This window comes from Micromys minutus (assembly GCF_963924665.1).
Source record: "Micromys minutus genome assembly, chromosome: 5".
In the NCBI taxonomy this organism is placed as follows: Eukaryota; Metazoa; Chordata; class Mammalia; order Rodentia; family Muridae; genus Micromys; species Micromys minutus.
Window position 1 is genome coordinate 63788735 of NC_137974.1, and position 23360 is coordinate 63812094.

The window sequence follows — 23360 nt, forward strand, 5'->3', positions numbered from 1 at the left end:
TCAGTAGTAAGCAGTGATTTTCCATAGTTTATGTTTTGAGTTCCCGCCACCAGCAACTTGCTTGAGTTCTGAATTTCTCCATTATGGACTATCACATACTCTGTGCCTCCACTTACCTTAACGAAAAGTAGAAAGCATAGTGATGGGACAGCCATACAATTGCAAGCATATGATATACTTTCCCATATTTTCTCATACACCAAGCTGAGAATACCTCTAAAGAATTGTACCTGAGAAGGAGGGGTGGGTATCGGATGTTAGAGGACTCATTTGAAGATGGCAGCAGTCAAGGCTGTGAACTGAATCATGGAGGTTTCCTGTGGCCAAGCAGAAAGTAGTGAGAAAGCCAATACTGAGGACACTATATCCAATGACTACTACTTTGACTCCTATGCCCACTTTGGCATCTACGAGAAGATGCTGAAGGATGAAGTGCTTACCCTCACATAAAAAAACTCCATGCTTCACAATTGGCATCTCTTCAAAAACAAAGTGCATCCTCTACATGTTTGCTGCCAAGACAAGGGCCGAAAAGGTTATTAGTATTGAGTGTTCCAGTACCTCCAATTATGCTGTGAAGATTGTTAAAGGCAACAAGTTTGGCCATGTGGTCACTATCATTGAAGGCAAGGTGGAGGAGGTGGAGCTGCCCATGGAGAAGGTAGACATCATCATCAGTGAGAGGATGGATTACTGACTCTTCTATGAGTCCCTGCTCAAAACCATGCTGCATGCTCATGACAAGCAACCAATGGTCTCATCTTTCCAGACCAGGCAACCTAGTCTGTGACAACCATTGAGGACCAACAGTATAAAGACTACAAGATCCACTGGTAGGAGAATGTATATGGTTTCAGTATGTCCTGGATTAATGATGTGACTATCAAGAAGTTCTTAGTGAATGTGATAGACCCAAAGCAGCTGGTCACCAATGCCTGCCTCATAAAGGCGGTGGACATCTACACAGTCAAGGTAGAGGACATGACTTTCACCTCTCCTCTTTTCCTGAAGTAAAGAAAAATGACTATGTGCACATACTGGTGGCCTACTTCAACACTGAGTTCACATGGAAGACTACCAAACAGTGAAGACTGGTGAGGATATCTGTGGCACCATTGGAATGAGGCCCAACACCATAAGCAATTGTGACCTGGAATTTACCCTCTATCTGTACTTCAAGGGTCAGCTGAGCCTGTGCTTGTTCTACCTACTACTTGATGAGTTGAGGAGCTTTCAGGCTGTCCCTCCTGCAGAAGGGGGATCAGGGCCTGGACTTGGGGAATGGGAGGTATATCATGACTGTGTTTTTCATAACTTATGTTTTTTATAGGTTGTGTTTATACTAACAAATCTTCAGCTGACAAGGCTTAAAATAATTATTTGAGCTAGGAGTATTTTAGGCAGTAAATAGAGCCTCTTGTATCTGAAATTTACTTCTCTGGATGCAATGACTGATACAGAGTTATAGGATCAGATGTATGAAAAAAATGTTTCCCAGGAATACAGGTAAGAAACTTTCCTTCTCTTCTGTGGGATGGGTATTGCTAGCCACTTTATACATACTCTGTTTTTCCCAGCTGTAAATGAGGTGATTTTCTTTCATTCTGGCATCTCTAAAAAAATCTGACTTTAGATTCCAAAGTGATGTCTGAAAAAAAGAAGTGAGTTGTGACTAAATCCTTGTAGATATTCATTCAAACATTTTTTCTAGGCTTGCCTACTAATTGTATTTATCAAATATTCATGCTTATATAGCATTTAAATTATTTTTATAGCAGAAAATCATAACACATATGTCCCTAGAAAGGAAAAGGTGAAGTGTAACTGTGGGGAGAAATCTTTTCAAATATTTTCACACTGTGAGCCTATTATAAGTGCAAGAAGATTAAAGACACAACATAAAGGTGTGTATTTAAATGACTACAAATAACTATTTAACTAGATCTGCCTAGGGGATATCACTAGTCCCCAAATGATCAAAGGCTATTGCTACAGGCAAGGTCCAAAACCACCTGCTTCTGTAAAGAACATCAGATGAGAGCACTGATTTTATACACATATATTGCTACCTCTTGAAAAAGTTATTTTAAAAATATATCAACACTGACAGAAGACAAACAGATTGAGGGGATAAGTCTGCATTCTACCAACTCATTCTTTTGCTTTGCATGGAAATGTGATAATTCGTTAGACACTTGCCTTTGACATTATTATCTACAGGAAGAACAAAATTCAAGTTGTAAATCAAAGCATTATCCTTGCACTCGCAAAGGAAAACCCCAAGAGAGTATTTTCCCCTCTTAACTCATTCAGTCATAGGATTAGAATGTGTTTTGTAGTCTTCACCAAGAGCCACTTGTGAGCATGAGACCTACAACACATTCAAAAAAGATTAGTTGACTACATTATTCTTGGCTTTGTTTTCCAGACCCTCAGATTAGCTGACAACACTGCAAGAGCAAATTCTCAGCACAATATAGGTTTATTTGCCCCAGAGGGACAGAAGCTATGGATAAAAGAAAAGGACAGGAATTAGAGGAAGAGAGAGAGTGGGAAGAAAACAAATGAGAGGAAAATTAAAAGGGGAGCAAGGGTAAGAAGAAGGAGTATTTGTCTGGAGTCAGGAAACAAAAAAAAAAAATTGTCTCTGAATACAGAAGAGACAGATATATCCCACAGGAAAATGGCAGTTTATAAAGGTAAAAAAGAAAATGCCGAATTGGGATGAGTTTTAATTTTGATTGAGCATGCTAAATAAGGTGAGGAAAATGATGATTTTGATCACTGGACCTTGGTAGTATAAGGGTCAAAAAAAATCACTGATGGAACACCCAGACTCAGATATAATGTAAAGACAAACAGATACAATATAAAGACAAACAGAATTTATTCTGCAGAAACAACCAGCATACTGGGGTCAACCATTCTCCAAAATGGTGACCCAGACAAAGGTACACAGGCTTTCTTATATGGAACCAGGGAAATTCTCTAGAAGGACTGGGTAATCTCTAATGTAATTAGTGGGTGCCAAAGTAGTGACATTAGTATAAATTTGATTGGCTACTCTGTTCATTATTCTATATTTAAAGAGTGGGTTACGTAAGCTAAAATTTAATTAGTGAGTGTTGCAGAAGTCACAGAGGTTGGCTTCTAATTGGCTTGTGTCAGGTGGTCAGTGGTCTGCATTCCTATGTCATTAACATTTAACTACAGGACCAACTAGATCTGTCTAGCACTGATGGCCCATCCTGGAATATTTTCCCATTCCTTTGTTATCCCCACGCTATTCTTTGGGAGAATATCATTTGACCTTGTTTCTGAATTTTGTGGTCTGTTCCTGGAGCTGCTGCCTTATGGTCTTCTTTTTAAAATCATATCTGGTCCTTAAATGGAGACAAAGGCCATACTTAGAAAACAAGAAAAATAAATTAGAAATGTCAAGCTTGTGATTATATAGCAGTCAGTGCTTACCAGAGCTAGATTAATTCTTTGTAGTTAAAACTCTGAAGTTTTGAAGTCTTAATAAAACAGCATAGAGAGAGAAAAAAATCAGAAACATTTGTCATTTCTACATATTCCTTAAATCACTTTCCTATACTTTCACATGTTACATTTATATACCTTAAACACTTCCTTAAACTTTTACAACTTACCTAAGCTTCCACATCCTCAGACCCTAAAACTTGTATCTACATACCTTATAACCCTTCTTTAGACCCTCAGAACATACATAAACTTTAAACTATTTTATCCAAACATTTTTTTATACAACAGAGAAGATAGATTGCTGACAGCAGTCTTTGTAAAGCAAGTTTCTTTAAGCAAAGCCGTAGTAAAGTTACTTTAAAATATGTTTTGTGAATTTGTCTTTTCTGAGTTTAACTACAAATTAAACCATTCCTTTTTCTCTAGAAGCTCTCTGGTGAGTTCTGAGTCCTGATGTTTATTCATGAAGAGAACTAAGAAGCCAGATGAAGCCTTGGAGGAGATGGTGTGCTTGCGGCTATGAAACTGGCAAGTTATCAATTGCCAAGTCATCAATGACATCAGAGATCTAAGAAAAATAAATTTCATAAGAGTAAGCTGGAATTATAGAACAACCAATGCCTGACTCTATTACAAGTGACAGAGCCTTACTGACTACCTAGTCAATCACCCTAGGTTCTTATGTGGTTATCTGGATTTTGTTTGGGCCAGAGGTCCCAGAGCAACATCAGTCTTTAGTCATCAAGCCCAGAAGATCTTCCAGACGTTCCTATGAAGGATTAACTTGGGATAATGGGATACCTTGTCTAGGCAAAGCTGAGCAATCAACTCTCCAGTGTCCTGCTAGTTTACAGTTTGCACAGGTCCTTGGCCAAAAGCAACATGGGGGACAGTTTTCACTTAGCGTCCTCCTGTTTGTGGATCAAAACATAGTCCTCAGAAACTTCTCTAGCATGGAGCCTACCTCTGTGCCGCCATCAACCCCACCATAATAATAATTGACTAACCATCTAAAACTGTAGTCCACTTCCCAACTAAGAGTGTTCTTTTATAAAAGTTTCCCTGGTCATGGTATGTCTCCACAGCAATACAATAGTGACAAAGATAGAAAGTTGCAATTGCTCTTCTTGCAAAATCTTAAGGTGATAAACAGGGCTTAGTTCAGGTATTTTTTCTGAACAAAATTAATTAGTTATATAGTTAATTGACTGAATATAGATAATTGACTAAAGCACTTTAACATTCAATGTCTACAATACTTTATAAATTGTCTTGGAAATAATGATAAATCATGTTATTGTTTAAAATATGAAACCTTTGCATCAGAGCCTTATATTTCAGAAAACAGTGTGTTTTAAATATCCCAGTGGGCATGGATACATTTGATGAGGGGAGTTTACAGAAATATTTCCTAGAGTTTTAAACTTCAGGGAATACATAAAAAAATTAGTTTACTGTCCAATTAAATCTATATCATCAAGAAAATATTACTTCTAACACTTACAAATTTTTTCTTAAAACATAATTGTGCAAGCCTCCATTGCAATGAGAATAGTATGGGAGTGATGTGTTAATTTGCTAAGGACTTAAGGTTTGCATGACTCAGTGTCACCACTGAGTGAGGTGAGGATTTCCTACCCACAATGTTGAAATGATGACATAGACCTGTGGCTAAGACAACTGTATACTTTAGAGACAATAAATGGTTACCTCCCAAGTCTCTGGTACATTCTGGAGAGTCCTTTCAACCTCCTACCTCCAAGGTTGCCTGCTTCCATTTTTTTTGATGATCCTCAGGGCTTTAGGCCCATTCCCCTACCCAAAAAGTTACAAAAGTTTTATGAGACATTTTTTTTTGTATCTGTGAATTTGTAATTTTTAAAAGGCTGTTTCTGCTTTGGCTGAGTCAGTAAAGTGTTTGTTTTACAGCCTTGAGGACCTGAGTCCTCACCACCTGAGAAATAACGCAAGTGTTGTGCTGTGTACTTGTGGTCCATGTATGGGGAGGCAGAGACAGGCAGAGTGATAGAGCTAGTTGGCCAGGCAACCAAGCCTAGTGTTTCCCTACCCAGGTCAGTGAGAAACCTTGTCTCATAAATGATAGGAACCAAGAACTATGTTCCTAAGGAATTACACAAGATATTTTCCACTTTCCTACACACACACACTCACATGAAGGCACTCAATATGCATGCACGATATGTTCAAATACACCCACACATACTTATTGTATGTTTTTCAAATTACTAATTTTCTCATCTTATATCTATCATTTTAGATTCATATCCCACATTTCTGCGATTTTTATTGTTGATTTCTTATTTTCTGCCTTATATTAATCGTTTTCTTTCTTTCGTCCCTTCAACTAATTTTACAAAAAATTCTGCTACTTCTTCTGAGTGGTGACAGGAAAAATTTAAATACCTTTAACATGTTTACTATTATATCAGGTGATACAATAATATGTTCCTCAGATAGTCAATGTGTTGAATTTCTAGATGTTTTAATATTTGCTTAGTGTGTCGTAATTTTTTCCACACAACCTATTTGTTGGTTCTGTTTTCAGCATTGTTATGATTTTCAATGCATAATTTATATTTGTCTTTCTGAGTTGTGTCTTGAAAAAAAAAAGTCTGGTGTGCTGCACATCGGTCTCCTCTCTTTCTTTTGTTAAACATTTCTAAAATATGTTTCAACAGTTTTTGTTCTATTTATCAGCCAAATTTACTAGCCTTCAAAATATCCAAGTCCATCATCTTATATAATTCTACAGGTATTTAGATCACAATGTGGAAGTCCTTGAAGTGCAAAGAACATGGGTGAGATATTTTACTTCCAGTAAAGTTATCCCAAAATCAGTGTATGTGACTCACTGTGCAACATTGTAAACACATTAGGTAACTTAATGCAAGGCATGTCACAAAGTCTTTGTCTGGTTTGTCTTTGTTGCTGTTGTTCTTAAGGGAGTTAAGTCCTTCTTGCCCTGATTAGTGAAAATGGCCAAACCTTGTGTGTTTGCTTTGGTTAGGTGTCCAGGGGCATCAAGGAAGTGGATAGCTCCACATTGATTTCCTATCTTGGACTGATATCTGTCTTTGTTGTTCAGGTATCTGGGCCTTTCATCTTTTTTTTTTTTTTCTTTTCTTCTGTTTCTCACTTAGGGGAGATTTTTCTTTTCTAGTAATTAGATTTCCATGTATAGATGAGCTTCAAAGGTTTTCTAGTCCCTGTTCTACCAAGTGTTTTCAAATTCATATGGAGAGTCAGATTTCTTCTCATGGCTTTATGCAGACCTGGAGCCGAATCATCTACTGCCGTGAGGATGCCAGTTTTTCAGCCTTCTGATGTTACAGCCACTGAAAACTCACCAACAGCCCTTGGCTCCACCGCTAAAACAGTAGCTTTTATTCTCTTTATTTTCACATTTTACAGCACTGAGGATTGAGTCCAGTGCCTCAAGCCCACTAGACAAATGCTCTAGCCCTAAGCCACCTCCCCAGCTCTATTTGTGGTATTATTGCTCTCACTTTGAAGTTTGGGATCATTTTTCCTCTCTCTTTTCTTTTATATTCTCAGGAAAATAAATGTTCTTCTTGTAGCTTAACCAGCACTGGCACTTCTTTACAATAGTGTTGCGATTCAAGATCAGTAAACCATAATTTGAGCAACAGAGGTTTTCTTTCTTCTTTTTCCCATGGTGAACTATGGTAATTTTTAACATATTTTTGTGTGTACATACCAGTATGTGTACATCTGCATACTAGGGCCCATATATAGCCTTTTTGCAGAAGTGCTATTTTTCCACCATTTGTTTCCTGGGATGGGATTTGGATCATTTGACTTGGTGGCAAGTGTCTTTACCTGATGTCTTAGTTTGATTTTGTAGCTGTGATAAACAATATCAAAAGCAATATTTAGAGGAAAGGTATTATTTTACCTTACTGGTTCTATCAAATAAACTAAGACATGAACTCAACTCAAGAGCTTAGACCAGAAAGTATGAAGGAAGACTGCTTACTGGCCTGCTCCCAAGTTCAAACTCAGCTACCTTTCTTGCATAGCACAGGACCAAATGCCTCAGAAAGGTACCAGCCATAGTGGGTAGGGCCCTTCTAGATCAACTATCAATCGAGAATTTGCATTACAGAAATGGGCAATCTAATTAGGCAACTTCTCAGTCAAGATTACAATTTTCAGTTGAGTCTCTCTTTTTGTGAAAGTGACAGTTTAAGATAACAATGAAACACTATAAGTAATTTTAGTGCTCCATAGAATGTTTTGACTACTGGATTTCTGGCTAACTGAACTACATACATTTTATAATTCTATTTTGGTATTAATAAAATCATAACTGGATCTAGTGAACTAAAATGGTTTATGATCCAACCCGCTCTAAAATAATTGATTTAATCAAAAGGTAGAATTTTTGTTCATAGAAGGACATGAATAAGAAAATCAAAAGGCAGAGCTTAAACAATAGGAAATGTGTTCATCATGTACATTTTACAAACTATTCATATCAAAAATACATTTTAAAATTTATGAAATATTTCCTTCTAAAATCATTTAAAGATAGGTAAAGGGTAAAGCTAGAGGGTTGGCCAAAGTCCTCCGGAGGAATCATTTTATGCTGAAACCAAACTGATCACTTTCATAGATCATAAATGGTTAGTACTCTCTCTAATATAAGAGAACCCCACCTAAATATCCCTTGTACTTACAATTGCTTTCATAAGGAAGATAAGTAGACTGCACACACACACACACACACACACACACACACACACACACATACACACACATACATATATGTGCAGCCACACATATGAACATAAATAAAATGCACACATAGCAAATGCTGTACCTTTGTATCTAAAACTAAAGTCAAGAGTTCATGCCTTTTTGGGCTACAAAGAGTATGAACTAAAAGGAAACTGCTTCTGATATATAAAGCAGACCTTACCAAAGCTTGTTCATCTGCAGATCTTAAGTTTTCTATTCTACTATCAGGAAGAACAGTATGAATTTTGTTAATAAAGTCACTAAAGTTGATACACATTATGACACACACTAAATTCATAGTGGCCTTATTTGTGAGAGCCAGAAGCTGGAAACAACCCAGATGTCCCATAACAGAAGAATGGATGCAAACATTTGGTTCATTTGCAGTGGAATACTACTATCTGAAAAGCTATTAAGAATGACGATATCATGAGTTTTGTGGACAAATGGATGGAACTATAAAATATCCTGAGTGAGGAAACTCAGACCCAAAAGGACAGGCAGGGTAAGTACTCACCAATAAGTGAATGCTAATCAAAAAATATACAGAATACCCAGGATACAATCCACAGAACTCAAGCAAGTTAACAAGCCAAAGGGCTCAAGTGAGGATACCTCAATCCCACTTTAGAGTAATCACCAGGGGTCAGAGGGATGGAAACAACTGGGAGAGAGAGGGTAGTCTTAGGGGAAAAGAGGAACATGATTGGGTATTGAGGGTGGGGGTTACAGAAATGAAGCCTGAGGGCCAACAGAAAGAATCGATTCAGGCAAGCTTGGGATGTTGGAGGGGAGGTCCTCTAGAATGTTCCCGAGACCTGGGTAGTTTGAGACTCTCCGGACTCAAACGGAGAGACCTTGTATTATATACCCTACAGTGGGGAGAGAGAATTTGAAGACTCTAACTCCAGTAGAAAAACAGGACATCAAGTGGAGTGATGGGTTTGCCATTCCTCCATCAAAAACACTGACCTAGAGTTGTTCTTGTCTGAAAGATCTGAAGAGACAAGAGAGAGAGAGAGAGAGAGAGAGTGTGTGAGAGAGAGAGAGAGAGAGAAAGAGAGAGAGAAAGACAGAGACAGAGACAGAGACAGACAGACAGAACAGAGACAGAGAGACAGAAAGACAGAGAAACAGAAAGACAGAGAGACAGAAAGACAGAGAGACAGAAAGACAGAGAGATGGAGGCAGAGACACTATTGCTGATGCTATAATGTGCCTACAAACAAGAGCCTAGAATGTCTGCCCTCTGAAAGACCCAACAAGCCATTTGAAAAGTAAGATGCAAATACTTACAACCAACCAATGGAGAGAAGATGAGGACCACTGTGGTTGAATTAGAAAAAATCTAGGAGAAGTTGAGAAAAATAATAAATTTATGCCCATTTTAAAACAGATGAAAGAGGCAGAGAAAATGATCTGGCAAGGGATTTGTATGTCCTTTCTCCAGCAGAGATTTTCCTGGCTGCCCACATAGATTAGCAGTCACTAATTAAACAACCTTTTCTGTCATCCTGAAATCAGGAAAAGCTTAAAAAAAATACTGAAGACTCCATTTTTGTTTCTCCACTGTCTTACCTTAAAAATGTACACAGTCTTCATCTCACAGCATACTAGAAATTTAGATTTCAATAAACTTGCTCAATAAAATGTATTAAAGTACTCCTTTGCAAAATACAATCATTAAACGGCTGAATACAGTCACATGAAGGGTCAGGGTTTTCTGCAAAACTAAATTCTACAAGTATAAGAAACCATCATATATATATATACATATGTCAGATTTCTAGGACATTCTGCAGTTTGCGTGTAAGGGGTAATTTGTGGATCAACTCAAATAATCTAATGACTGAAATAACAGTATTTCAGGTATTCAATGGCATAGCCATAATTTATGCTATGAACACCAGCCAATAATGCTCCTTTACATGAACCTCTACTCATTCCTTAAGTGTCTCAAATATCTCTGACCTCACCACATCCCTGGATGATCAAATCTATCCATCAGTACAGATAAATGACTGCTTGTGTTACCTATGAAGGCTCACAACTTTTTAAGCTGCTGTCTTCAAATCTCTGTCTCATTTTTACTTTGATACCCTTATTCACCTGTTATGATTTACATATTACCCCTTGCATTAATTATTAATAAAATAATACTTTACCTTAAAAAATAAAAGTAAACAAGAAGCAGACTGTTCACACAGGGTAGATAAAGATGGAGGTGTGATTTGTTTGTTTGTTTGTTTGTTTGTTTATTTATTTGAGAAATATGTTCTCGTGCCTTGAGTTAGGTAATTTCATCCCCACTAGTGAAATGAGATAATTTAAATCAGATTAGATTATATTAAAGGCAATTTAATATAAGGCAAACTGTTCTTGGGCAAGTTAACTAGCCACAAGGATTTAGGCCAGGAGAGTTCCCATGGGGAGGTGGGCAGAAGGAAAAGAAAGAGAGAATAGTAGGAGGGAGACAAAGATAAAGAGAAGAAGGAGGAGCAGGAGGAGAAGGCATAAAAAGAGACATACAGAGACCAAAATGCCTGGATTATATAGAGGAGTTTCTGGGGAAAGTGTCAGGTAGTTACTGAAGGTTGCTGCATTGGTATGAAAACCCTCCATCCCGTGACCCAAGGTTCAAAACCAAACATTTTGGTGTGTGTGTGTTTGTGTGTGTGTGTGTGTGTGTGTGTGTGTGTGTGTGTGTGTGTGTGTGTGAGCATGCATGCACGAGCGTGCACACTCACACAAATTCGTGGACATTTTGTTGGAGATAATCAGTTATTTGCACCAGGAACTGAACTCAGATTGAAAGGCTTGGCAGCATGTGACATTACAGATGACCCAGGTCACAGAGTCCTCAAATGGAGTTTTAATTCCTTCACCTTTGGAGACTAAGGGTAAGAGAGGTTACTTTAAGAGGCTTGTGAGATGTCACATGCAAGGCAGGGCATGAGAAAGAATGGGTGAAAATACAATAATAAGTACAAGAGCAAACTCATGGAGTTCAGTTTGAGTAAGATTTAGACACTATTTATCCAGAACATAAGGAGCTCTGTTTTTTTTTTTTTTTATTGGAATTGTTTTATTTCTTCCCTTTTATGTTGGAAATTTTATGTATTTACATTTCAAATGTTATTCCCTCTCCTGGTTCCTTCCTATCCTCTCCCCACACTGGATTCTATGAGGATGCTCCACCTCCCACCTACCTACTCCCACCTCATCATGCTGGAATTCCCCTACACTAGGGAATCAAGAATTCACAGGACCAAGGGCCTCTCCTCCCATTGATATCCAACACGACCATCCTCTGTTACATATGCAACTGGAGCCATGGGTCCCTGTATGTGTATGCTTTGGCTGACGGTTTAGTCTCTGGGAACTCTGGTGGTCTGGTTGGCTGATATTGTTGTTCTTTCTATGGGGTTGCAAACTCCTTCATCTCCTTCAGCTCTTTCTCTAACTCCACCATTTGGGTCCCCATGCTCAGTCTAATGGTTAGCTGCAAGCATGCTTATCTATATCAATAAGCCTCTGGCAGAGACTCCCAGGAGACATCCATATCAGGCTCCTGTCAGCAAGCATTTCTTGGCTTCAGCAATAGTGACTGGGCTTGGTGGCTGCATATGGGGTGGATCCCCAGTTGGGGCAGTCTCTGAATAGCCTTTCCTCTGTTCCCCTTTTTGTTTTCACATTATATTTTATTACATAAATTAAAAAGGAAAAATGAAAGTTATCTCATTTTTCTCTTTTTAACAGAGGTCAGCAAATAGTATCTATTTTGAAGACACAAAATAAAATTGAAAAATCAACTGAAATGCATAGTTTCTTCTGTTGTCTCCCTCAGGTCACATTATGTCACAGTTACTTCAATAGTCCTCTTTAACTTCAAATGCCTCCGGTCTCATCTTCCTGTTTTATCATTCTTTTTTTAACAACTTTATATTTTTTTAAAACAGAGATAAATGTACAGATTTTTAAAAAGCATTTTTTCATAAACCTATATGAATATATTTTTGTCAGTACTTGATTTTTTTAAAGGTTTGATAGTATGCATTGAAATCTTACTAGTTATAATGAGCATAAAGTACACGTAAAACAAAGTGTAACATGGAAATGATTAAGTTTTATTGGCGTGTAAAGACTGACGATTCATGGTATTTAAGAATCATTATGTTTAACCTTTACACACCGAGAAAACTTTTTTATCATTCTTGTACTTTCTATCATGCACTAACAGAACTAAAAGGTATCCTGTTGAAAAGTTTATCATGTGCTGACACTTACCTCCTGACTTCCTGTTTGAGATTCTGCATACTTAGATTCTAGTCTGTTTATCTTCCTAGTCAAAAACAATACTTTGATCAAGAATGTCAGGTTTGAGTGGGCTTCTCTTGATACCAGAAGCAGTGGTTTTTACGTAAGTCATCAATTTGGCCTTCAGGAAAGGCTGGATCCCCTGAAGCCTGCCGGAGAAGTACTGTCGCACTGGAATTGAAGAATGAGAAATTTAGGAGGAAAGAGACAGAAAGAAAGAGAAAAGAGAAACAGGAAGAGTGAAGATGAAAGAGCCAGATTGACAGAAGGGCATTGAAAGAGAAGAAATTTCAATAACACAAATTCTCTCCCCTATCTAGTCTCTATATCCTGTTTGGAAATACATTTTCCATACCTTTTATACAAAGACCCTGCCTTCCAGCCTGTGGGACACCCTGTAAATGTGGAATGAACTCGAGAAATTTGCTTTCAAATTTTTGACATGATTGAATTGCTGGGAAGAAAGGTTCTATGACACTGATTTAATGCTGTCTCTCTACAGTGTGAAATTGTCTCTAAGACAGTAAAATAGTTTTTGTCATATGAGAATTATGTTCAAACCTTAGGACTTTTGCTAGCCTTCAGAGTATATACTAAACATTAAGAGACTTAGCACACATTTGATTTCTTCACACACATACATAACAAATCAATCAACTAAGTGACTACAATGATTTAAAAACAACGATCCTCTCTTTTTTTACCACTGTGGCATCTTGCCTCATTCATTAATAAACTTACCTGTGTTTTAGGTACTTCATTGGACAAACAAGTTTAAAAGTGTCTGCTGTTCAGAAATATCATAATGCTTAAAAATAAATGTACATGTGAGGTGTGTGTACCAGCACAATCTTAAATCAGGAGTCAAGGATACTACTAAAACAACATTCAGTGAGAATTCAAAAGACCTGAAAATGCAACGACTCTTTGATGTCTTCAAAAACTTCTAAATGACTGTCTGAACTAGCTTCAAGTCTTTTGATATTAGCCATATCTAAGTATGGAAAACATGAAGCACATATCTTGGAAAAACATGAGAAACACACTTACAAACCAGACTGATTAGTTGGCTTTTTCTTTTATTAATGTTTCTGTTTGTGAGAAAGTAAGTTTTCTGAAATATTACCAAGACAGATACGTTATCTTTTCTCTTGGAATAATAATCAGCTTCAAGTTAGTGGTTTTGTTTTTCTTTGTTCTTTGATCAAAATATTGTCAGTCACCAAAACCATCCTTTCCTTTTGAGGTGTGTGTGCTGAATTAATTCTCTATCCAACCTTTATTAATTCATTATTAATACACTATTTGATCCACAAGGGTTTTTCTCAGCCTCACACGGTGTCTGGTGTCAGAAATCACAAAATGGAAGACTTCTGAATGAGAACTATAATATTTAATTTTACATTGCTGATAGGTATATAAGCCTACTGTGGCAAATAAGGAATACCTTTAATGAAGGTGTACAGAGTGGATGAAGTCCCGAGTGAATGCATACTATTGGCAAAGACCAGAATGCCTCAGATAAATTGTAATTGTCAAGTTCTTCCCCAGGTCAGGCTCTGGGAAGAGAAAAAATAAATAAATATTTGCATACCCAGGATAAAAACATGTTGGAAATACACAAATATTAATCATAACTCCTACAAATTTTTCTTTTGGCTTGGAACTTAACTAGCTTCTCTGAATAGTAAGTATGAAATTCTCCAGCCTTAGTTTCTCTCCTCTTTTACCCTTACAATAAATCAATGAAAGGAAGGGACTTTTATCTCATAATAGGGACAGTAGGGTATTAAACTATGCTCTTACCTTATTAAGTTATCAGTAGTCTTACAAATATTAAATTACACAAACTACAGATTTTTTTTCTACTTAGCTATAAAACTTACCTTTATTTAAATCAGTCATAAAATTAATATGGTAGTCAAATTAATGGAAATATTTTCATTAAATCTACTATCCTGTCTAGTAAGTCAGGGTTCCTATGGAGTTGTGGATACTGTCCCAGTGTTTCTGTCTATCCACTGTTGTCATCTCCTTCCTTTCAAGGAGCTTGTTTCTAATATATGCCTTTGAGACAGGATTATGGGAAACAAAAGCAAGTATCTGTTGTCAATACCAGAAACTCCAAAAACCACGTATTTGGTGTGACTGACAGGACACCTTCCTTAACAAGTGCTGCCACACAGAGACTATGGGAAAGTGACAAGCAGACAGACTTCAGACATGAAATGCTTGTCATTCTTCCCTTGACAGATTTGCTTGACTCTAGCTCAAGTCACCTTAGCTTTGTATCAGGTAGTGTGTAAGTGACAAAATCTTAAGGAAGGGAGAAAAGGAAAGGAGCTATTAACAGAGTTTAGGAAAGCAGAGTAGTATTTGATGCTCTGAATTTGTCTAGAAATAATAGCTAATGATTCATTCAACTTTGGATCTGTAAAAGAAGTGTTCTTTGACAGAATATTGTAAACTTGACTTTTTTTTTATTCTGAGATGCAGTCTCTCCTCCTTTTAGCATCTGTAGCTTTGTCTTTTTTGTTTTTGTTTTTGTTTTGTTTTTTTGGTTTTTTTTTTTTTTTTTGGTTTTTTTTTTTTGTTTTTTTTTTTTTGGTTAATGACTCTTTCCAGACTAAACTAGTCTGTTATGCTTGTTAAGATATGCTTCTTGGGTTTTTTTCTCAACTTTATACAAGCTAGAGTCTCAGTTGAATTTCTCCATTGAGAAAATGGCCCCATAAGATTGGCATTTGTGGCTATGACTATAGAGCATCTTCTTGGTTAATGACTGATGTAAGATTACCCAGATGACTTCAGGCTGTACCATCCCTGGCCACATGTTTCTAGATGGTATAAAAAAGTAGGGTGAGCTAGTTAAGAGGAATAAAACAGCAAAGAACATTCTTGCACTAACTTTGTTGTAGTTCCTCACACAAGATATATACCTTATTTTCTTGCCCTGATTTCCATGCATGATGGATTGTAAGCTGTAGGATACAATAAACCACATCATCTCCAAGTTGCCATTGGTTGTTGTTTTAATTAGCGTTCTATTGCTGTAAAGAGGAATCATAACCATACCAACTCTTTAAAGAAGGTATTCAATTGGAGTTTGCTTAGAGTTTAGAGGCTTAGTCTATTCTCTTCATGGTAAGAAATATGGTGGCATTTAGTTGGACATGTTGCTGGAGAAGTAGTTGAGAATTCTACATCCATATCTGCAGCCAGTAGGATAAGAGAGAGAGAGAGAGAGAGAGAGAGAGAGAGAGAGAGAGAGAGAGAGAGAGAGAGAGAGAGAGAGAAAGAGAGAGAGAGACTAGGACTGGCTTGGGCTTTTGAAACCCCAAACCCCACCTCCAGGGGCATAGCTCCTCCGATAAGGTTTAACCAACTCCAACAAGAACATATCTCCTAACCTCTCTAAATTATTTCACTTGCTAATGACCAAATCTTCATCCATGAGCTTATGAAGTAAATTGTTAGTCAAACCACCATATTCCATTACCTATCTTTGATATACATATAACCATACCATGATGCAAAATACATTTATCTGGACTTCAAAAGTCCCCATAGTCTATAACAATCTCAATACTCTCTAAAAGTCCAAAGTTCTAAGTTTCTTATAAGACTAAAGGCAATATCTTAACTGTATCTGATGCAAAACCAAAATTTAAAAAGATCACATACTTCCAACACATAGCATCACAGAGTATAAATTCCCAGTCCAAATAGGAGGAAAAAGAGCTCAATGAAGAAATACTGGACAAAAGCAAGTCCAAAGTTCAGCAGGGCCAACTCCAGCTTTTCATCTCAATGATAAAGTAAAACTCTTCAGATCTCTAACTTCTCTCAGCTTTGTTGACTGCAATACATTTATCTCTTTTGGGATGTTTCCATGACCTGTTATTGGCTCTCCTCAGCAGGTATGCCATGACTTTGCTATCACCATTATCTTGAGGTCTCCAGCAAAGTGCAGTCCTTGTTTTTACAGCTTCATGAAATGGCCTTTTTAGGCCTCCATGCAGGAAAACCTCAAAGAGAATCCTGACTTCAGCAGCTTTCCTTAAACCTAGAGGAAGATTCAACCACCCCCCCTTTCTTTTTAATATCTTTATCTCTAAATTCAGAACCACAATTTCAAAGATGCAAAGTTCTGATGCTTTCTGTGGCTGGAGGTTGGCCTTGTTGCTCAAATACCTTTTCACCAGCTTTCTCTTGTTCACCCTTTTCTTTACACTTAAGCTTCCCTTTTATTTTTTTCACAAGTTTGAAGCTTATCTTGGTGGAGTCATTTCTAAAGTTAATTATTACCTTTATTTCATTTAACATAGGAGTTTAGTCCACAGACAAGTAGGCATAGCTACATTTCATTCCCAGTGCTCCTTTTCTTTCAACTGTACATTTAGTTTTCCTTACTAAACATACCTCTTTCCATTTTGGGTCTCCATAAGACTAGCCACTAATATCTATAAGACATATTCAATACAAGAGTGTCTTAAAATCTCCTCCCCTAAAGCTATTAATCCAAAACTCAATGTAGCCTCAGACATATTTTCTGGACAAGGGCAAAATGCAAACACATTCTTGTAGAAAATATCACAGGAACATTCTCTATGACATTAGGAAACCTCATGACCTACTCTTTGTAATCTACATTGCTTTCAGAATCAGTGTCTTCCAGGCTTTTACAAATATGAACCATTAGGTCTCACTTAATGTAATCAAATGCTTTCCTAACCCAAAGTACAATTATGCCAACAAGAAGCAAGAGTAGACTTGTTAAAGTAATGCCCTGCTCCCTGATATCATCAACTGTCTTACCCAGGGTTCTGCTGCTGTGAAGAGATATCATGGGCACAAACACTCTCAAGAAAGCATTCATTTAGAGCCTGCTTGCAATTCCAGAGGTTTAGTCTATTTTTATCTTGGTGGAGTACATGGCAGCACACAGGCAGACATGGTGCTGAAGACATAGCTGAAAGTTCTACATCCAGATCTGCACGCAACAAGAAGAGAGAAACAACTGGACTGGCTTGGACTTTTGAAACTATAAATCACACCCTCAGTGACACACTTTCTCTAAAAAAAAAAAATAACCACACCTACTTCAACAAGGTTACACATCTACTCCCACTGTTATACTGCCAATACTTATGACCCCCTATGGGGGTCATTCTTATTTAAATCACAGTAGTTGTGGGGTTCATCACAGCAAAAAATAAAGATAGAACACTTTGGTTACATTTGCATTATTCTATTGTCAGTCAATAAGAAAAGAATTATGTAACAAGACTATTCATAATTAAATAACAAACTCCTTATCATTTGAGAAGGTACTGCTAGAAGTTGTGTGTATGTGAACCTGTAAGGTTACCTTGTCTATTTATTTATCATCACAAACAAATGTAAACAAGTGGAAAAGACCAATATTCATGCTGGGACAGAGTGAGATAGTTGTTCAGTCATTTCTACCATGATAAAAAAATGTTTCCAGAAATTTACCCACAGCCTTGCGTTTTTGTCCCAATTGAGTCTATGCCTATATTTTGTTCACTAGAAAATAATTTTTTTAAAAAAATGTAAATTCATTTCATGTCAATAGAGGGTGATTTCCAACGTTATCCTGCATAATACTTCTTTGGCTATGGTCACTGCCTCAAATATAAGCATGTGAGTCAATCCAAGCATATGATAGCATGCAGGAATGTCTCTAGAAATTATGTGGTAGGTTATTTTAAATAGTCTCTCCCTGGTCAATTTCTGATTTAATTCTTCATTATTTTAGTGAAATATAATGACTGGCAGTCATTCAGATTGTAAGTGGGTATGGCTAGCCTAATATAAGTAAAATGCTGTCTAGCTTAATGTCAGCATAATATATTATCTAAGATTCTTAACTTTATGTTAATTATAAATACACTAATATACTTATAAACTATAGTGTAAATAAAAGGATGGTGAGGATTTTTCTGAACACATAGGAAAGATTATTTGAACAGTCTCCTACAGAACCAACAACAGATAGGATAGTGATGGATAAGAGAAAAAAATATACAATTCATAAAATGCCCATGGACTGGTTGTTTCACAAATATATAACCTACACAGGTATGGGGAAATCAAATTTAATCATGTTTCATCATGAGAATGATACAGGAATGGAAACATGGGGTTCTAATCTAGGACTTCTCAGAAAAGAATAGTAAAGCAAGTATCTCACATTATTGTTTGGTTCTCCCAAAAAATAAGGGACTGGAGACATGGCTTAAGGATTAAGATTACTGGATCCTCTTACAAAGTACATGAGTTCAATTCCAAGTACTCCCTAGTAGACTCATGGTTTTCTGTAACTCTAATACCAATGGACCTCACACATTCTTCAGGGCCCTGCAAGTACACACATTGCATGTATGTACACAGTACACAGGCATAAAAGCACCCATACACAAAAATTTTAGTTTTATATAATACACAAATTAGTGTCTAAACTACTGACATTTAATGTCATAAAGTTCACAGAAACAAAATCAAGAAATGGGTTGGACTTCATTATTTTTAGAGCCTTTGGAGAGATCATGTTTCATTATTGTTTTTAGTTCACAAGGCATCGGTACCCTTTCACTCCTATATAGCATGTTTTTAATATCATTCAACTGGTTCCTATCATCATGTTTCCTAGTCCTGATTCTGATCTCTGCTCTTAGTGGAACTACTTTGATTATATAAGATCTGCCTGGATTGTGCCTGGACTATCTAGAATAGTATTTCATCACAGAATCCCAATTTTATCACATATATGAACTTCCATTTACCATATAAAATACCATGTTCTCAGACATCAGAAATTACAACATAATCAACTTTAATTAGCTCAATAACCTGCCCACCACATTCTATTCTTTTATTTTTTCCTTACCGTTTTATTTTTAAAAAAGAGAGATGCATTTACAGATATTAAAGGCATTTTGGCATAATATTATATGAATAATTTTGTCAGTACTTAATTCTTTTAGAGGCTTGATAGCATGCATAGAAATCTCATTAGTTACCATAATCATGAAGTACATGTAGGACAGAATGTAACATGGAAACAGATTTCTTGTTGAGTATACATTAAGCATAATGATCTGTGACATTCTCTTCTTTTTACAAATCAGTTTATAATATTTTGCATTCCTCTCATTTGATATGTATCTTGATCTAGTAAGACCTCTGCTGAGTTTAAACATGTATCTGATACAAAGCAACAGAGAAATAATAAAAAAAAATATTTAAACACCTTTGAGTACAAGCTGTACTATCACATTTAAATCAGATCATCCACATCATGTTGAAAATGTGCCTTTTTTGACAGTTTAGTCCATGTACCTGCAACCCTAGAGCTGTGTATGCATTGTAAAACCTGTGTATTCTTACATCACTCTTGTTTCCATAAATACAGAATTATTACATTTACAATTAAATTATATAGTGCCATCTTTTTTCTGATTAAAATTAAATACACACAAACACTCGCACACATACAAATACATACACAGACATAAATAAATTATGCTATCAATATGATTAACACCAACACCAACCTATTCACTCTAAGATACCATGCCTTGGGCATGTGAGAGTGTGAAAATAAATGGTGAACAAGTCTGCCAGACATTTTCCTGTCTTCGCACTTAAGGGGTACTGTCAGAAACTGAAAATTAATGCCAAGAATAATTTTTTATTGACAACTGTGAGACATTTTTCAATTCTGCAACCATGTTTCAGCAATTGTACACTACAAACATGTATGGATAACACATATGTATCATAACACATATGCATGGGTCAAATTTTCATTATTAAATATGAAATTCTCTCTTGCCATCATACCTAGACTAGATCATCTCATGTTTAAACTTGGTGAGACTCAAAAGTGAGAGTGAGAGTCCAATGCAATGGTTAAAGATACATCTTTGTCAATCCCTTTATAATTCCTCCATAAAGTTACAGAAATACAAATGTGAACTTAGCTGACAGAGCAGTCATCAAGCAAAAGTGGTATCTTTTTCCCTCTATTTCTGATATGGCTTGCAATAAATTTCAGAAACCAATTGGGAATCCTTGGGAAGGAAGCTGCCAGACAGCTAATCAGGCAGAGAGATTCAAAGACTTAGTTGCATTGTATTGTAGCAGATTCTGCAGGGCATATAGCAGAAGCCCTATTGACTCAACTTTTCCCCACCATGTTGAATGAAGCAGAAAGAATAAATATCAGAGAAAACATCATGTTGAAATTATTAAATAAGTTTAACTGTGTTTCTCCTAATTTGTGTAAGGTATTTTCTTGAATATGTATTTCTTCTAATTCTCTTCATATTTTACTGACATCCCTTCCACTTTTTAGTTTCAACTACTAAAATTACCATTATCTAAGTTCTCATCTCTAATAGTAGTTATGAATATAGGGAATATAAGCATGTAGAAAATGCTGAAATTTGCTGAACACACCAAAGTTAAGTTTTATACTTAACCCTGTTATATATATATATATATATATATATATATATATATATATATATATATATATATATATATATATATATATATATGAGAGCATGTAATAGAGTTGCCATAGCAACTCAGTCCCAAGATAACCTTTTTTTGAGAAATTAATTCCCAATGGGCGTGGAGTCCTTGGCAGTTTACATAGTACTTTCAAGCCATAATTTCATTTACTATTTATTAAAGGTGCATAAATAGGTTGGGCTGTTAATGTTATCTTTATTGTGGATGTTAAAACTTTAGTTTATAGAGGTTAAATATCCATTCAGGGTTATGTAAACAGGTCTATGAGCTACTTAATTTCCCAATGATATGAGAAAATACCTAAAAAGCAATTCAATTATAAGGAAACTTTATTTGGACTCTTGGGGTCAGAAGTCTCAGTGCAGTTACTTGGCCCCATCACTTCTGCAATTGTGATAACATACAGCATCCATGATGCAAAAAAACAAAGTGGAGCCAACTACTAACATCTTATAACTCATGGTGCATAGGAGGAAAAAGCAAGGGAATGGAAGAGCAATGGAGAGGGGGACATAGGAGAGTGATGGCTCTCAATATCTTAGCCCGTAATATTCATGCCATCAAGAAGGTTTCATCTACAAGATTTCAATAACCTTAGAATAGCTCATCTGACAATGATGGTCAAAGTCCTCAGGACTGAAGCACTCACTCCCACAAGGCTTATATCTTAATGTTGTTTGGAAGAACCATATGTTCAAAGGAGCTGTAATTTTCTGTGTTCTGTTATACCAACAGATGTGGTATATACCATGAAATGGAATTGATAGAGTAGTTTACACAATAAGAGCTGAGTAGATTGTCATAGTTGTTTACACACTGAAGAGGCTGAGAACTTAGGATTTTTAAAAGGTAATTCTATAACAAATGTAGCAGGAAGAGATTAAATGGCAGTGGGGTTACCATGAAGGTCGTGTTCAGCATCTGTTATAGTGTAGCTTTATATTTGAAGTCAGTGAGATAATCTTCAAAAAATATTAGGACACAGTTTTGTTCAGCTTCTTAGAAGACCAATTTGAAGGTCATTTAGGGAACCTAACCAGTACAAGAGAAGAACATGAGATGTAGGCTTCTTGTTTTCAGCCTGCAGTAGCATTTGCTCCTTTTCAGGTATATGTTTTTCATGTTATGCAGGATTTATTTCTTTGGGGTCAGTAAGTCACCAGAGATCTTATGTCATCTCTTGAGTATCATTTGGTAGCTCTGGGATAGGCAACTTCAATCTGACATTAATTTCTACCAAAACAACCAATGTCAGAGCAATTACTATAAAAAGAATTTTGAAGACTAATCAAAGAAGTGCAGATGTTGCAGAAGACAGTCCTTTAACATCCATAACTATAAATAGTGAGGAGGCAGCTGCCATGCTTGTATAACATGACAGTCAATGGAGGCATCCATCAGACGTGTTATACAGTTGCAGGTGCCATTAAAGGATTAACAAGAGTGTTTTTCAAGTAGTTTCAAAGCAACTTCACTTTCAGTATTATTGCAAATTATACAAAGGATATCACAGACCTGCTTATATATCAGAGTATCTAACACTAAAACCATACAGTGGGGAGAGTGTTTGTTTCTAAAATTATTGCAATCACGATATATACTTTGCTTTTTTATTAATTGCAATCCAAGTTAAGCACTGACTTGTCTTCATTTACTGGTATTAGGACAGATCAAATTGTCAGCCCTTTATACTTCTAGTCCTACATTTCAAAATGTGTAGTGTAAATATAAGGGTAGCCTTAATTTCATTTTTCCCACCAAATGAACTGAAACCTTTCCCATTTATTATTCTTTGGAAAGCAAATGATACAGAATCACTTTTCAAGCTTCCGTATACCTAAGTTTTAACATTACATATTTAGACAACTCTCCAAACCTCTGGAGTTGCCAGCATTCATTCACAGTAACAAACACCCTTCATTTATAAAAAGCCAGAAACATGCTGCTTACTATTAATGTCAGGATATTTTTTCCTTACTACATAGTGAAAAAAATGAAATTGTTCATGATGATGTTATATCCTGTTAATGTTAGTTTCATGAAAGGCTGATTCTATTCGGCTCAAATTTTTGCATGTGGGAGAAAGCAGACCCATGGTGGTTACAGCATACTATCTTGTCTTGGCACCAGAAAACAAATTCAGGACAGGGCTCACTCTATATTTATTTCACTGTTTTTAGTAGTTGACTCGTATTGTACATGTGGACATC

The 23360-nt window shown here is 36.4% G+C and overlaps 1 pseudogene across 1 annotated transcript in view; it reads left to right on the forward strand.

The window, feature by feature from the left end:
- The first annotated feature begins 276 nt into the window (after nucleotides 1-276).
- LOC308421174 (protein arginine N-methyltransferase 1-like) overlaps nucleotides 277-23360 on the forward strand; it is a 71332-nt pseudogene continuing 48248 nt past the window's right edge. Inside the window, exons 1-2 of the transcript in view lie at nucleotides 277-677; nucleotides 968-1288. The product of the transcript in view is annotated as a protein arginine N-methyltransferase 1-like (transcript). The remainder of the gene's footprint in view (nucleotides 678-967; nucleotides 1289-23360) is intronic.